General features: G+C 38.6%; 1 protein-coding gene across 14 annotated transcripts in view; it reads left to right on the top strand.

The window, feature by feature from the left end:
- ZC3H12C (zinc finger CCCH-type containing 12C) overlaps nt 1–15860 on the top strand; it is a 176790-nt gene that overhangs the window by 53457 nt on the left and 107473 nt on the right. For 10 of the 14 annotated variants that reach the window (XM_049109998.1, XM_049109991.1, XM_025465612.3 and 7 more), the window contains one exon: nt 1525–1631. The exons of 1 other annotated variant lie outside the window; for it this stretch is intronic. The gene's annotated coding sequence lies outside the window, so the exon portion shown is untranslated. Of the gene's footprint in view, nt 1–1524; nt 1632–12067; nt 12213–15860 lie in introns of all 14 variants that reach the window. 3 more of the 14 variants (XM_049109987.1, XM_049109984.1, XM_049109988.1) reach the window with 3 other exon arrangements.

The raw sequence follows: 15860 nt of genomic DNA, 5'->3' as shown, positions 1-15860 counted from the left end.
GGTGTTAGTTAAATCTTTTTTTTTAATTGGTGATTCTTGCCAATTGCATTACTTCTAAGGACTTCCCTACAGCCCTGCAAGGAATAGCAGCCATGTTTTCTAACATAGAACCTTATGGCTCACTGACTATGACTGGTTGTATCAGGATCGGTAGCTAATCTTAGGGTACCTCTTCTATTGACTGGCCAACAGTCAATGGGTGAAAACTGTTTCAAAAAGATGAACTGTGCCAGTCAGGTTCTTTTCAGGTATAAGAAATTAAATGGAAATGGACATACTGAGCAATTGATAGCAGAGATAGAAACTAAATATTAAGAACTGTCCAGAACATAGAGATAGCACAATCAGAGTGCACCAGGTAAAGATCAATGTTCTAAAACAATAGAAACTCAGAGGATGAAGAAAAAGGCAAATGGTAGAGAAGAGAGAATAGAATATGCCTCCAGAAAAAAAAAAATGTTAAGAGGAGGGAAGGACAGACAAAGTCTGAGGGCATTTCTAAATGCCAAAAGCAGCCCAACTAAAAATCATCTAGTCAACCTCCTTACTTTATAAGTGAGAAAACTGATGAGTTTGGTAATGTACCCAAGGCCAACAGTGACAGGCAAGGGACCCTTCAGTGTTCTTACCTTTCTCCAGTGCTTTTCTAACTCTTAAACCATGGTAACCCATGCTTTTAAGTGGCAGAGGGGAATAAACTCCCAGAGTCCAAAGGCACAATGTGAAGCAGGTTACCTTAAGTGCAAAATTCAAGGTTTTTAAAAAATGAGAACCAGTGTTGCAGTCTATTCCATGGTGTCTCTGTTTTAACATGCACTGATGTTTAAGTGCATGATACATGAGAGTGTATTATATTTGATCCCATGGTTTTGTGCTCTGCCCAGCCCACTCTCTCTCCTCCCAATTTGAGGAGATTTCTCCATTTCATTCCAGACTCTCTGCATTCCCAGAGCACATCTGGCAGTTTCAGATGAAATTCTTTGGATGGCAAACTCTCTCTGAGAATGTAATAGATATTCCTCTGGATCGGATCAAAGTGATGGACTTTGGGAGGACTCTTGCATCCTTGTGTATCACCTGTAGCTAGGAGTCACAAAAGCCCCCCAGACTTTGTAGATCATCCTGCCCTTTAAAGGCTTGTTTCAGCATCTTAGTCTATTATTCTATATGCTGTGAGAAGGCCAATGTCTTCTCCAAGGTTTCCCAGAGGTGTGTATGTTCTCACTGACACCTTTCATCTCAGTGGGATGTTCCTGCTGAATTCTCAGTCTTCCTGGGTCAAACACAAAGTGCACCCCAACAACATAGCCACATTGCTGCAATGTCCAAGGAACAGCTTCTGCCCGAGTGTGAGATGCCCATTCTTCAGTGTTCCTGGATCATCTCTGGGTCTAGTTTGTACCATCTCCGAGATGGTTCTAGTTTGTACCATCTCCGGGCTGTTCCCACTTTCCCCCACAGTCCCTGCCCCTTTTTTGGGAGCTGCCTGTGCAAATTTTAATTTCCTCTCACCTTCTCTGACAGGAGCCACTCAGATCCCTTGGCTTTGTGCTTCCTTTCAGCCCATAGCCTGTGGCATTTGCTTCCAAACATCAACTGAAGCACAGGGAAATTTGCAGTGTTTTTAACAGGTGAGTCAGGGTAGGTCTCGTTGAAACTGTGAGATTTCAGCAAAGACTTGAAGAAAGTGGGGCAGCTGGCCACAGGTTTTCTGGAGGAAGAAGCTTTCCAGAAGGAAAAATAAAAGTGTTCCACAGGAGAGGACCTGGTGTGTACATGGAGGGGGAAAAAGTAGTGGAGGTGATGGGCATGGAAACGGAGGATGGATCAGCATCGCGCTGAAGCTTGTACCATATGCTGTGGACTCTGGCTTTTACTCTGAGTGAAATGGAGCTCTTTGGGGGTTTTGAGCCAGAAAAGTGATACGATCTGATTTTGGTTTTCAAAATCCTCTGCCTGAACCAGCTAGGAGGGTGTCTGGGGTGGGGGGCAGCTGGCACAGGATGTCAGAGACCAAACAGAGGAAGCAGGGTATCCCAGGCAAGAAGCCTGGCTAGAGGAATCAGAGTCAGGAGCATGAGAGAAGGGTGTCTGGGGGAAAGGAGATTATCTACAGCAAAGAAGCAGAATTTTTTTGGAAAAAATACCTGAATCCAAAGTCCAGACAGGGAAAGTATAAGGTGAGCCTGAACAATCTTGTACCAAAAAACAAGAAAATCTTTTTAAAAAATGATGGTCACATGGGAAAAGGATATAGAAGCCAACTGGAAACAGTTCCCACCAACCAAATTAAGGACAATTTGAGCATTAAAATAACTGGTGATGGCAATATGTAAAATAGGGATAAAATGATAAAATAAAAAACTGTGAAATTTTTTAAAGTTAAAAATTAAATATACTTGGAAACTGTGAATCCATACTGATACAAAAAAAAAAAGACAAATTTTAAGTGTAATGAGGAATGGACTATTTACATAGTTTCCAAGTACCTGCATGCAAAATTCTCATTAATTATAAAAGACACATAATAACTTTATAGTGGAAAAGTCTGGCAGGTGCTAAGTGATTAAACTGAACTTCATCAGTAATAAAACAAATTTGAAGAAGTTATGCACCACCCAGCAGGGTGCAGTGAGAAAAACACAGCTCACTTATGTAATATGCCTGCAAAGCTGCATAATTTGAATTTATTTATGAGGAAACATGAAACAGACTGATATTGGGAAATGACTTACAATATAGCTGGTCTGTGATCTTCAAAAATATCAACGTCTTGAAAGTCAAGGAAATACTGGGGAAATGTTCCAAACTAATGTTTTCTAAAGAGACATGACAACTAAGTGCAACTCAGGGCATAAAGCTGGGTCCTTTTGCTATAAAAGATAGTTTTGGGGACCAACAGGGTCCCAAAACTTAAACATGGTCTGCAGATTAAGTAATAGAGACATATCATTTTTAATTTCCTGATTTTTGTGGTGCATTGTTGTTATTTAGGATAATATCCTTGCTGGTAGGAAATATACAAGGTATTAGGGCAGGGAGGTGGTGAGGCATCAGGTCAGTAATTTATGCTCAAATGGTTCAGGAAAAATAAGTTCTTTGTACAGAACTTGCATCTTTTCTGTAACTTTGTGATCATTTCTTTTTTTTTTTTTTTAAAGATTTTATTTATTTATTCATGATAGTCACACAGAGAGAGAGAGAGAGGCAGAGACATAGGCAGAGGGAGAAGCAGGCTCCATGCAGGGAGCCCGATGTGGGGTTCGATCCCGGGTCTCCAGGATCACGCCCTGGGCCAAAGGCAGGTGCCAAACCACTGCGCCACCCAGGGATCCCCTTTGTGATCATTTCAAACTAAAATAATAATAATAAAAGTGAAAGAAGACTCAGTGCTGAGACCAGTAGTCTAGGTGAGACATGGTGGTAGTTTAAAGCAGATGATAGCTCTGGTGGAGTGAGTAGGAACAGATGGTAGAGCTGCATATGGAGGTATACAACTTTGAATATTCTGCATGATTTCTAGATGGGTTAAATAAGGATGTGAGTGAAAGACAGGTATTCAAGAATTCAAGTGTTTGGGGTCTGAGCAACTGGAAAGATAGAGTTAACATCAGCTGGACAGATTCAGACAAGGCTATCAGTAGAGCAGATTTGAGGCTGGGGGAGGAAGAAAAGATCAGGAATTCAGTTTTGAACATGTTTACTTGATATGCCTACTGGACATCCAAGTGTGATAGCAAGTAAGCCTTTGAAAAGCTGAGTCTGGAACCCAGGAGAGAGAGAGGGTTGGGATGAGGTTAAAAATTTGCGAACAGTCAACTTGCAAGTGGTATTTAAGCTGGGGAACTAGATGAGGTCATCAAAGATATGGTTATGACTAAGGAGAGAAAAGAACCATATCCAGAGGTTTATACACATAATCCACATTTATTACTTTACAAAGAGAATATAGCAGCTTTATTCATAATTGCTAAGATTTGAAGGCAACCAAGATGTTTTTAAGTCTGTGAATGGATCAACAAAATGTAGTACATGCAGACCAAAAAATATTATTCAGATCTAAAAGGAAATGAGCTATGAATTCATGAAAAGACATGATGGAATCGTAAATGCATATTATTAAGTGAAAGAAGCTAATCTGAAAAGGCAACCTAATGTATAATTCCAACTATATGACATTCTCCCAAACACAAAACTGTTGGAACAGTAGAAAGATCAGTGCTTGACAGGAGTTGGGGGGAGAGAGGAAAGGGATGAGAGAACAGAGAACAGAGGATTTACGGGCCAGTGAAAAGACTTTGTATGATACCGTAAGAGTGGATAATATGTCACATATTTGTCCAAACTCATAGAATGCTCAACCCCAAGAGTGAGTCCTAATATAAACTATGGACTTTGGGTGATAATGATGTGTCAATATAGGTTCATCAATTATAGCAAATGTACCATTCTGGTGGGGGATATTGATAATGTGTGGGTTCAGAGGGTTTATGGGAAATTTCTGTACTCTCCACTCAATTTTTCTATGCACCCAAAACTGCTCTTTTTAAAAAGTCAGAAAAGACAGTGAATATTATAATGACATTAATATTCCCTCTCTTTTATTTACCACATCAAAATTTTAGTTCTGATAAACCAAACAATATTCTACAAAGAATACTTGTCTCCTAAAGATATCCAGAAGAAAAAGAGGGGGAGATCAGTAATGCTTGAATATCATTCTTGCTTTGAAATTAAATTCTCCATCTTTTTAAAATGTCATTTGTTTATAAGATATCTAGTGTCTCCTATTGGCCTGAACTGTCCTGGATTTTACATCCTTGTCCCAGGTGGCTCTTTGTCTTGGATTCTAACCCAGATCATGTCTTATGAGCCCTGCCAAAAGCTACCTAATTCTAGGACACAAATGTCAATCTCATCTTATGATTGGAAATCTAGAATCAGAAATAGAGAAAAAGGAAGAGCATATTTTTACAGAGTTTCACATAGTAGACAACAGTAGACATGTAGTCAACATTTGTTAAGAGAACATAGACATATAATTGATATTAATTCAATGATTCAATGAATGTGTTTATTAATTTGTAAAGTGAGTGAACTGCCCAGCTTATACTCAGTGTTTGTTTTCTTACTAAATTTGGCCTTGAAGTTTGTACCTCTCTAGGCTGATTTAATTTCCTGCCAAAGAGGACATGTTGTCATGAGTATTTATCCAACAATGAAATATTTTAAATATCCTTAAACCTAGTCCTCCTTGTTTTCCCATTATTGTCAATTATGTCATCATTCTGTTCTTATGTTATAGTATGTGCGAAGCTCCAGGTGCCCTGACGGTGTAGCAAAGAACTTAACTTAAGAGACTGTTGAGGAATAAATGGCAAAGTTGTGGCCTTGGCCAACAGAACACTTGCTCTCAAACTATGGCCTAATTCACCAAGAAGCCTCAAGTCAAAGTCAAAATACAGAATTTCAGAATCTTTGAGGAAGGTAGTAGGTGTTTGCTTTCAAAAAAAAAAACTTAATTAAAAAAAGTAATTTGAAATGAATCATATACATACCTATAAAGGCCAAACTATAAAACTTCTTTTAAAAAACATAGGTAAATATTTTTGTGACCTTAGAAGTAAGCTAATATTTTTTAAAGGGCCAAAAAATGTATAAACAAAATATTAGTAAATTGGATTTCATCTAAACTTAAAATTTCTACTCCTTAAAAGGTATCATTAAAAAATAAATAGGTAAATCACAGATGAGGAAAAAAATATATTCATGGTATCAGTATATAGACAGAGTATATTTGTATCCAAAATATAAAAATATCCCTTAAAAACCAACAATAAAAAGATAACCAATGAAAAAATGGGCAGAAGATTTAAATAGTCACTTAAAGAAAGAAGATACATGAATGGCCAATAAGCCCATGAAAAAGTAGTCAATGTCATCAAGGAAATTTTAATTAAAACCATAATGAGACAACATTTCATCCACACTAGAATGGCTTAATCAAAGACTGGCTACACCAAATACTGGTGAGGATGAAAAACAATTAGAACACTCATATGTTGCTGGTAGGTATGCAAAATGGTCTAACTATTTGAAGAACTCTTCGGCAGTTTCTTATAAAGGTAAATACATATTTACTTATGAACCAGTAATTTCACTCCTAGGTGTTTTCCAAAGAGAAGCAAAATGTATGTTTACACACACACACACACACACACAGGCATACACATGTGTGTGCTTTATAAGAATGTTTATGGAAACCTTATTTGTAGCAACCAGGTACTGGAAACAATCCCAAATATCCATCAACAGAAAATTAGAAAAACAAATTGTGATGTATTTATACAATGGAATATTACTCAGATATAAAAAGGAGCAGCTACCTACACAAGCAACAATGTGCAAGAATCTCACAGACATGATATTGAGTGAAAGAAACCAGACACAACAGAATACAGTGTGTTTCCATTTAAATGATATCTTAGGCAGGTAAAATTGATTGATTGGGATCAAAGTAGGAAAGCAGATCTTTCTGGGAAAGAGTGGAATTGACTAGAAAGGGTGATGAGGGGATCTTCTGAGGTCATGGCAACATTCTGTATCTTATTTGGGTGGTGGTTAAATAGGTCCATGAAATTGTCAAAACTCAATGAACTAAACTCTTAATATTTGTGCATATTTGGGTGTGTATATGATATAGCAATTTTTAAAATGTGACTTTTAAAAAACTAGAAAGCTACAAGAAACTGGAAGAAAACTTCCTTTATTTGATAAAGAGTATGTTCCTCCAATACCTAGCAAACATCATACTTAACTGAGAAACATTAGAAGCATTCCCATTAAATTCAGACATAAAATAAGCATTTTTAGTACTACTTCTACTCAACATTATCCTGGAAATGCCTGTCAAATAATATTACAAAAAAAGGGGCACCTGAGTGGCTCAGTCAATTAAACATCTGGCTTCAACTCCAGCCATGACCCCAGGGTCCTGGGATCGAGTCCCAAAAGGGGACTCACGCTTAATAGGGAGAGTCTGCTTCTCCCTTTCCCTCTGCAGCTCTCCTTGCTCAAGTGCTCTCTCTCAAATAAATAAATAAAAACCTAATAATAATAATAATAATAATAACAGTAACAATATTCAAAAAAAGAAATAAGTATAAATACTGGAAAATAAAAGACAAATTTCCCATTTGCCAATGATTATCTAACTAAAAAATTAAAGAGAGTCAGCTGAAATCCTATTAGAACTAACAAATTTTAGCAGGAAGGTCAGAAATAAGATCGATATACAAAAAAAAAAAAAAACTTCATCTCTAATTCCTTAATAATTTCAAAGCATAATGCAAAACCATCCCATTCACAGTAGAATCAAAACTACAAAATAGCTATGAGAAAACTTGTCAAGAAAAGAAAACAAAATGAAGAATTAATAAGAAAGAAGGATTTTTTTAAAAGACCAAACTAAATATAAACACTAACTTTCTAGTTGGAAAAACTCAAAAATTGAAAAATTATCCATTTTCCCAATGAATCTATCAATTCAGGATAAAGAATTTTATCCTTATTCTTCACCAAGAATTTTGCGACTCTTAAGCTTAATGCTAAATTTCATGTGATAAAGAAAATACACAAGATTAAAAGAAAATTGTGGATAGGCCTTGCCCAGATAGTCTCTGAAATACTTTGAAGCTATAGTAAGTAATTACATTAATGTGATATGGATATAGAAATATACAGATAAATAAAACAGAATAAAAAATCCAGAAACAGACTCACATATAAGTAGAACTTCAGTATATTCCATAAACATGGCATCAGAATCAGAAGATATGCTCATTGGACAAAGGACATTAGAATAAATATCTATATTTGGAAAAAATAAAATCAAACTAAACCCTTATTTCAAATTATACACTAAAAATCACAGCAAATGTAGTAGAGAGCTAAAGGCGAAAAACACATTTAAAAATTAGAATAAAGGCAAAAAAAATCAGATTTGTAATCTTAAAATTGAAAAGGCCTTCTTAGGTTATAAAATACCAGAATTCAAAATGGGAAAGAATGATTAATTAAATAAATAAAGCTTAAATTTTTCTTAATGATGAAATTGACCATAAATAAAGTAAAAAGACAATAGTGGTAGAAAATAATAGAATACAAAACAAATAGAGAATTAATACGCAATCTATATATAGATCAAAGATTGTGAAAAGGTAATTGGTAGAAAAACTATAAATGGCTAATCAAAACCCATCAAAAGGGGATCCCTGGGTGGCTCAGCGGTTTAGCGCCTGCCTTTGGCCCAGGGTGTGATCCTAGAGATCCAGGATTGAGTCCCACGTCGGGCTCCCAGGATGGAGCCTGCTTCTCCCCCTGCCTGTGTCTCTGCCTCTCTCCCTCTTTCTATGTCTATCATGAATAAATAAATAAAAATCTTTTTTAAAAAAATCAAAAGTTGGGCAGCCCTAGTGGCCTAGTGGTTTAGCGCCGCCTTCAGCCCAGGGCGTGATCCTGGAGACCCGGGATCGAGTCTCACGTGGGGCTTCCTGCGTGGAGCCTGCTTCTCCTTCTACCTGTGTCTCTGCCTCTCTCTCTCTCTGTATTTCTCATGAATAAATAAATAAAATATTTTTAAAAAATCAAAAGTTGTCTAACCTCACTAGTAATCAAGGAAATACATATTAATGTAATGTTATATTTCTTCTATCAGATTAATAAGAAATTTAAAAGATTTATAATACCTACTACAAGCAAGGATTCAGGAAAATAAGCACTGTTAGTAGATAAATTGGTAAATTCTTTAGAAGGGAACTGGGCAGTTCTTAATGAAATTTTAAATGCATGTACCTCTGGTTCAGCTATTATATTTCTAGGAATTTATTTTACAGAAATTTTATCTGTGTACAGATAAATATGTATTAGAATCTTAATTCAGGACTATCCAAAACATTTTAAAATAGAAATACATATTAATAAGAGAATGGTTAAATAAACCATGCAACAATCATATGGAATACCCATGCAACTATTACCAGAATGAGGCAGATTAAATCTTCTGACATGCAAAAGTCTCACATGCAAAGTATAATTTGTAAAGCAATGCATATAGAATGAGCCCATTTACATATATATATATATATATTTATATTTATCATGTAAATGTTTAGAAGAAGACTGGAGGATATGCTTCAAAATCTTATTTGTTTTTTTAAGTGAAAGCAGATTATTGAAGATATATATAGGGAGAAAGATATGGACAGAACGTCTGGGAGACTCAGAAAGGAAAAGAACACAAGTCTTGTCTTTGGTTTTTATTAGTGATTACAGTCTAGTGCACGTGTCCTCTTAGGCATCCAGAAACTGGTCAGAACAAGGACAGAGCCCAGGTGTCCTACATAAATCATGCATTCCCTGAAGTCAGGGGTCTCGGTGTCAAGGTGTTTGCCGTCAGTGGTCTTGGAGAATGTTTATGATTACCTCACTCCTTGGATGTTATCTATTGTGCTGGAAGGCTCCACAGATATCACTATCTCTTTGTCCCTTACAAGGAGGACATATGCTATTTGCATGACAAGGCAGGTGCAGAGTGACATAGGAGTGCAGGCCCTAGCAAGAATAGAAGTCAGAGCAAAGGGAGGAAATGCTTTTTTTTTAAGGGTCCCTACAGTTTTCCTGTCTCGTTCCTTCCATGGGAATCTCCCCACCCCTTTTTATTCTTTTTTTTTTTAAGATTTTATTTATTTATACATGAAAGACACAGAGAGGCAGAGACATAGGCAGAGGGAGAAGCAGACTCCCTATGGGGAGCCCAAAGCGGGACTCAATTTCAGGACCCCAGGATCACGCCTGAGCCAAAGGCAGATGCTCAACTGCTGAGCCACCCAGGCTTCCCTATTGTCTTTATTCTTAAAGAATGTTTAGAAATTACTTCTGGGAAGGGTAATGGGAGCAAGTAAGGATGGAGAGCTTTTAACATTTTGTTCTGTATATTTTCTACTGCTTGAATCTTTAATTAGGTTACACCTCTTTTATTAGGTTGGACTATTTGAAATGGTTGCTGTTCTACCATTTTGACCTACAAAAGCAAATGCTTCCTAAGATTCAGTGTAATAGAATTGTTTGTGTGTTGCCTCTGTCATTTAAAGAAGGGGATAAGAAAAGAAGTAAAAAACAGAGTATGTTAGGGACGGAGTTAGGTGAGCAGCATTAGGCAGGACTCTCTAAGGATTTGGGAGAAACTGTCCAAGAAGAGGGCAGTGCAGAGTCATGGTTCGTTTAAAATGACTGCTCAGTCTCCCTGCTGTCCTTTCTGCTGTCTGTCCAGCAGTTTTTGTTTTATAACCTCAGCATTGGAGAGACAGGCTCTGTTGCCTTCTCCTCTGGCACTGTAATCCTGCCTACTGAATGGGACAGTGGTCTCAGCAATGTATTCCTATGTGGACACATCTTGACATTTTTGCACACTATAAATAAAAATTCCACATCTTACAAGAAGTTCTGAGAAATGTGATAGTCATTATTTCTACACCTCCATTAGTAATTTTCTAAAATCATCCTGAGTTCTGTGGCAAATTACTGTAAAAACAATGACCTAGGCATCTTTTTTTTTTGCCATTACCGAAAACCCCATTAGCAATCTTATTTGAATAGACCAAACCTTTTCCTGTAACCATTGCAAACAATTTTAAATCAATCTACTTTTCCCTCAATAGAATATATACTTGTCAAAAGCTTCATTTATTTTTCTTTAAAAAAAAAAAAACATGCTTTTTTATGATCCCTGCACTGATTCCTGAGAATATATAATCTTAGTTAAAAAAAAAAAAAAAAAAAAAGATTCTCTGCTAGTCTATTCAAAGATGACAGGTATAATAATTTACTTTTTAAAATTGTACCAAGGTAAATTTGAATAAGGTCTATGGGTTAGATAATAGTATTAGATTGGGGTTGATTTCCCTAATTTTGATAATTGTCCTGTGGTTATATGGCAGCAATGTTCTTGTTTTCAGGAAATACACAGCAAGTGTGTAGAGATAAAGGATCATTATATCTTCAACTTACTCTAAAACATGTCAGGAAAAAAATTACACAGATGTACATAGAGAACTATGAAATAAATAGTAAAGTCAGGCAGTACCATGTCAACATAAAATTATATCAGAATGATTTTTTTTAATTTTTATTTATTTATGATAGTCACACACAGAGAGAGAGAGAGAGGCAGAGACACAGGCAGAGGGAGAAGCAGGCTCCATGCACCGGGAGCCCGACGTGGGATTCGATCCCGGGTCTCCAGGATCGTGCCCTGGGCCAAAGGCAGGCGCCAAACCGCTGCGCCACCCAGGGATCCCCAGAATGATTTTTTTTTTTTTTAAATCTATAGTTTCTCCCAGAGTGATTTATGGATTTAGTGATAACAATTACTATCCCAAGCTCCATATGCCTGGTGCCGGTTTAGGCCTTTGCAAGGACTGTTTCTACTTTCAGAAACAGTGAGGAGATCCATATCCCCGAGTGCCAGAGCCTGAGGGGGCCTCCACCAGCCGCTCAGTCATGTTCTCCTCTGCCTGTACTCAGCCCCTGGTCCATGGCTTTAAGGGCTGTTCTCATCCTTCACCACTCTTCAAGCCCCTCAACACCCTCCACCCACCAGTTTATTCATTCCTTTGTTCAACATGTAATTGTTTCCCTCTCTTCTGTATATTTGGAATTGTTTCCTCTTGTTCAGAAAAAAAAAAAAAGAACAGCCATTGGAAAAAAAAAAAAAAAAAAAGCCAACTGTGTGTTCAAGATGGCATCACTTAGAGGCCCTAAGTCAGGACACCAAGACTTAATAGCTGACCTCACTGCATTTTCAACACCACCAATTCCCTCCCACCCCTAATATAACTTCTAACCAGTCAGCATAGAATTTCCTGGTCGGTACTAGGAAATTTACTGATAGACCTTTCCATTCCCCTTAGGAGGACGACCTTGCCTAAACAATGCATTCCTTGCTAATAAATTTTTCTTCTTTTTTTAATACCTTCCTCTGCCTTAAAAAAACTGTTCTCTTGTGTAGTTCAGCGGACCTCGCATCTACTTGCAAGATGGGATGCTGCCTGATTCAGGAATCATTTAACAAAGCCAATTAGATCTTCAGATTTACTCGACTGAGTTTTATTTGGAGACACTCTCTACTGACTCCCCTCAGGCCACATGCACCGGTGAGGTTACTATGTCCTATTTTAGAAGTCCACCCTTAACTCAATGTCCTTCTCTGGCTTTCGCCTCAATCTCTGGCTTCCTTTCACACTCAGACTTTGGAAAAGAATAACCTGTGTCTCCTCATCTCACTTCCATTCACACCAGGAAGGAGAGAGAATCTCCATCCTATCATGTGATTGATGTTTGCCAATCTTTTCAGATAGGTCTCTAGTAAACAAAGGAAAGCTGAATTTAGAAAAAGATAAGGATGGTGCCTGCAGGAAGGAAAAGACAGACTCCCTCCCTGGTCTGCAAAAGCACACACTGAGTAAAATAAATGGCCACTGGACATCTAGTACGAAGCACTCTTGTTAGGTGTGAGCTACTGGATGTTTAAGATTCTTGTTTATAATCTACTTCTGGCTGTAAATATAAATCTCACTACCAGAAAAAAAATGCTAAAGACAAAGATTCTTAAAGTAGCAGAACAATATCAATCTTCTAGTTTTTTAGGTCAGATAGGATCCTGGCAATAAGGATGAGAAACTGCAACCGGGTGAATTCGAGCTCTCCTTCCCTTCTCATCAAAGGAGAGTCAGGTGACATCCTCACTTAAAGAAGTCTTAAGAGCCAGGACAGTTTGGGGCTTTGCTTGTTCCTTTGGCTTCACGCAGGGCTGCTGGTGGACCCCAGTCTTGAGCTGAATGAGCCCCTCCAGTTGTCTTTTCCCTTCAAGAGGGGGTTGTAAGTAGTCTCGTCACCATTCCCTAAGGCCATGTCTCCATTTCCTGATTCTGGACCCTGATCACTGAGCAGAAATAACTCGTAGCTGCAAGAACAGGGGCAACATTCAGCATTGTTGAATGAAAGGATGAATGAATGAATTGTATCTGTAATGGCCCTTACATAGACGAAATTTTATGAATATTTCTTGGATGAATTAATAAACTTAATCCAACAAATAAAAAGCCAGGACAAAATTGCTGGCCTTTCGATGATAATCCCAACTTTTCCCCACTGCCTTCTCCAGCCCACAACCCGCCACACCTCATCATTTGGAACTATTTGAGGGATCAGCTGAGGCTGAAGACTATAATTAATCATGTTTTCATCTAGAAACGCTTCTAAGCCAAATGCAGGTAAAAACAGAGAATTTGCGCAGCCATCACCGAGGTGCTGTGGCATAGCTGAGTGGCCCCAGGCTGCGAGGTGGTACTGTGCAGTTCTTATTGTTTGGTTTCCAACTCAATTCATTTGTCCATTCATCCAGCAAATAATTATTGAAAATAACTATTCAAAAAATAATTATTGAAAAGCTCTTGTACTAGTCACTGGAGGCAGAGCAATGGGCAAGCCAACAAGGTCCCTGCTCCTATGGATTTATTTATTCATTCATTCAAATGACAAATACTCAGAGGCTACTAGGTGCCAGGCTTTTTACTGAACAGTGGATATACATACATTCCTGCCTCCATGAAACACATACTGAGGGAGGAAAACCAGACTATAGCAAAGTAAATAGCTTACACAGTATATTAGAAGGTGATAAACCCTGAGGGGGGGATAGGGTGTATGGATAAGGCACGCAATTTTAGATAAGGCAGTCAAGGTAGATTTCATTAAGAAAGTGATACTGGTGGGGACACCTGGGTGGCTCAGTGGTTGAGCATCTGCCTTTGGCTCAGGTTGTGATCCCGGGGTCCCGGGATTGAGTCCCACATAGGGCTCCCTGCATGGAGCCTGCTTCTCTCTCTGCCTGTTTCTCTGCCTCTCATGAATAAATAAATAAAATCTTTAAAAAAGAAAAAGAAAGTGATATTGGTGCAAAGTCCTGCAGGAAAGGAGGGAGCAGTATGTCTGGGGAAGAACATTTCAGGCCGAAGGAAACAAATGTAAAAGCCCAGAGCTGAGAACACTCTTGGCATGTTCAAGGAATAGCAAAGAGCTCAAAACAACTGCAGCAGAGCAGATAAACAGAAAAGGGCTGAGGTGTGTTGAGAGAAAACTGTGTTGGGCCTTGGTCATTTTATAAGTTTTGCCCTTTCCTCTGACCAAGATAGAAATCTGTCAGGTGATTTCTCACAAAGGTGACTGGAGTTTTAACAGGATCCCTGTAGCTCCTGAGCCTAAGAACAGGCTATGGGACAGCAGGGAAAAGACACTGGAGCTGCGGGCTTGCCTGGTAGATGCAAACGTTCTAGCGAGAAGACAACAAGGAATGCTCCGAGGAAGACAGGGGTCACTTCTAGGAAAAGTCCTTGAGTGGGCAAGAGGGCCATGGCTCTGGTGCCTAAGTGAAGGGGCTGAGAGAACCTTGGGGTCACTGGGGGTCATGCAGGAAGGCTGAGCTTATGGGCACAGCCCAACCCAATGGAGTCAACACGGTGGCAGGAGCTTGTGTTCTCTTCCATTTGCTTCAGTTTTCCAATGAGATCGGAAGCAAGACCACCAACCTAGAGTGAAAGTGAAGCAGAAGGAATTGGAAATTTGGGGAAAAAAAAGGATCATCCTGACACAAATGCATCTTTAAATAATCCCTTGAAAAACTCACACAACAATACACATAATACTAAAATTTTGGCTATAGATGTGGTTCCAGAAAAAAAAAAAAAGAAAAGAAAAAGACCAGAAAATATTTTTACACATACAGCATATGTAAAGCCATCTGAGTACAACAACATGTACAGACGAAGTGACATGATTCGGCACATTTCCATGAAGCAATGAAAACTGTAAGTCAATTCTCTAAATTCTATCGAGATTTGAATCAGGCAAGCATCTCTTTATTACTGGAAGTCATTTAAATTTAGGTCACTGCATTAGGAGTTAAATGCTGTTGGGTAAAACACGTGCCCAGAGTTCAGCAAGTGAGAAACACCGGCCAAGAAGCATAATTGCAGGCTCTGTTTCCCACCCCGCACTGAATTCCAACTGCCTTTCTCACCGAGATCTGTGTTACACCTCCCCCAGAGATTGGGAACCTGGAATTCCCAGGATTTTTTCAACACTGTCTTCTCTGGTAATAGCTCAGCCCACAGTTCCACTACGGAAGAACACACTTAGAATACATTCAGTGCCACTACTAGATTTCAGCAACCGAGTAAGACAACTTCAGAGTGCAACACACAAACAGTTAAGGCGAATTAAAAACCCAAACACAACTGTCTATTGGATCTTTCATTTTATTTTTTTTAAGATTATTTATTTATTTATTCATGAGAGACACACAGAGAGAAACAGAGGCAGAGACACAGCAGAGGGATAAGCAGGCTCCATGCAGGGAGCCCGATGTGGGACTCGATCCCGGGACCCCAGGATCACGCCCTGGGCCGAAGGCAGGCACTAAACCGCTAAACCATCCCCTGGATCTTTCATTTTTAAAAAATGGTTTATTTAAATTTCAGGATGGGTTGACATTGGTCAATCAAACAAGAGTAAGTTGATTTTCTGATGATGACAGGGAGCCACAGTGATACTTCTTGGAAATAATCCGGAAGCCATTTTGCCATCAGCTCTTTCAAATTCACAGTCTCTTGCCCATTTCCCAGGTCAACCAGTACAGTCCAAGATACCTCTGGATCTGTGACCAGGCAAGCTCTAGCTACATCCCAAGATGTGTGCTGGCCATTTAAACATACCTCATACATGACAACTCTGAGAGGGGTGGC

This window comes from Canis lupus, chromosome 5 (genome assembly GCF_003254725.2).
Source record: "Canis lupus dingo isolate Sandy chromosome 5, ASM325472v2, whole genome shotgun sequence".
Classification (NCBI taxonomy): Eukaryota; Metazoa; Chordata; class Mammalia; order Carnivora; family Canidae; genus Canis; species Canis lupus.
Note: the sequence above shows the minus strand (reverse complement) of the source record. Positions and strands in the feature narration are given on the sequence as shown.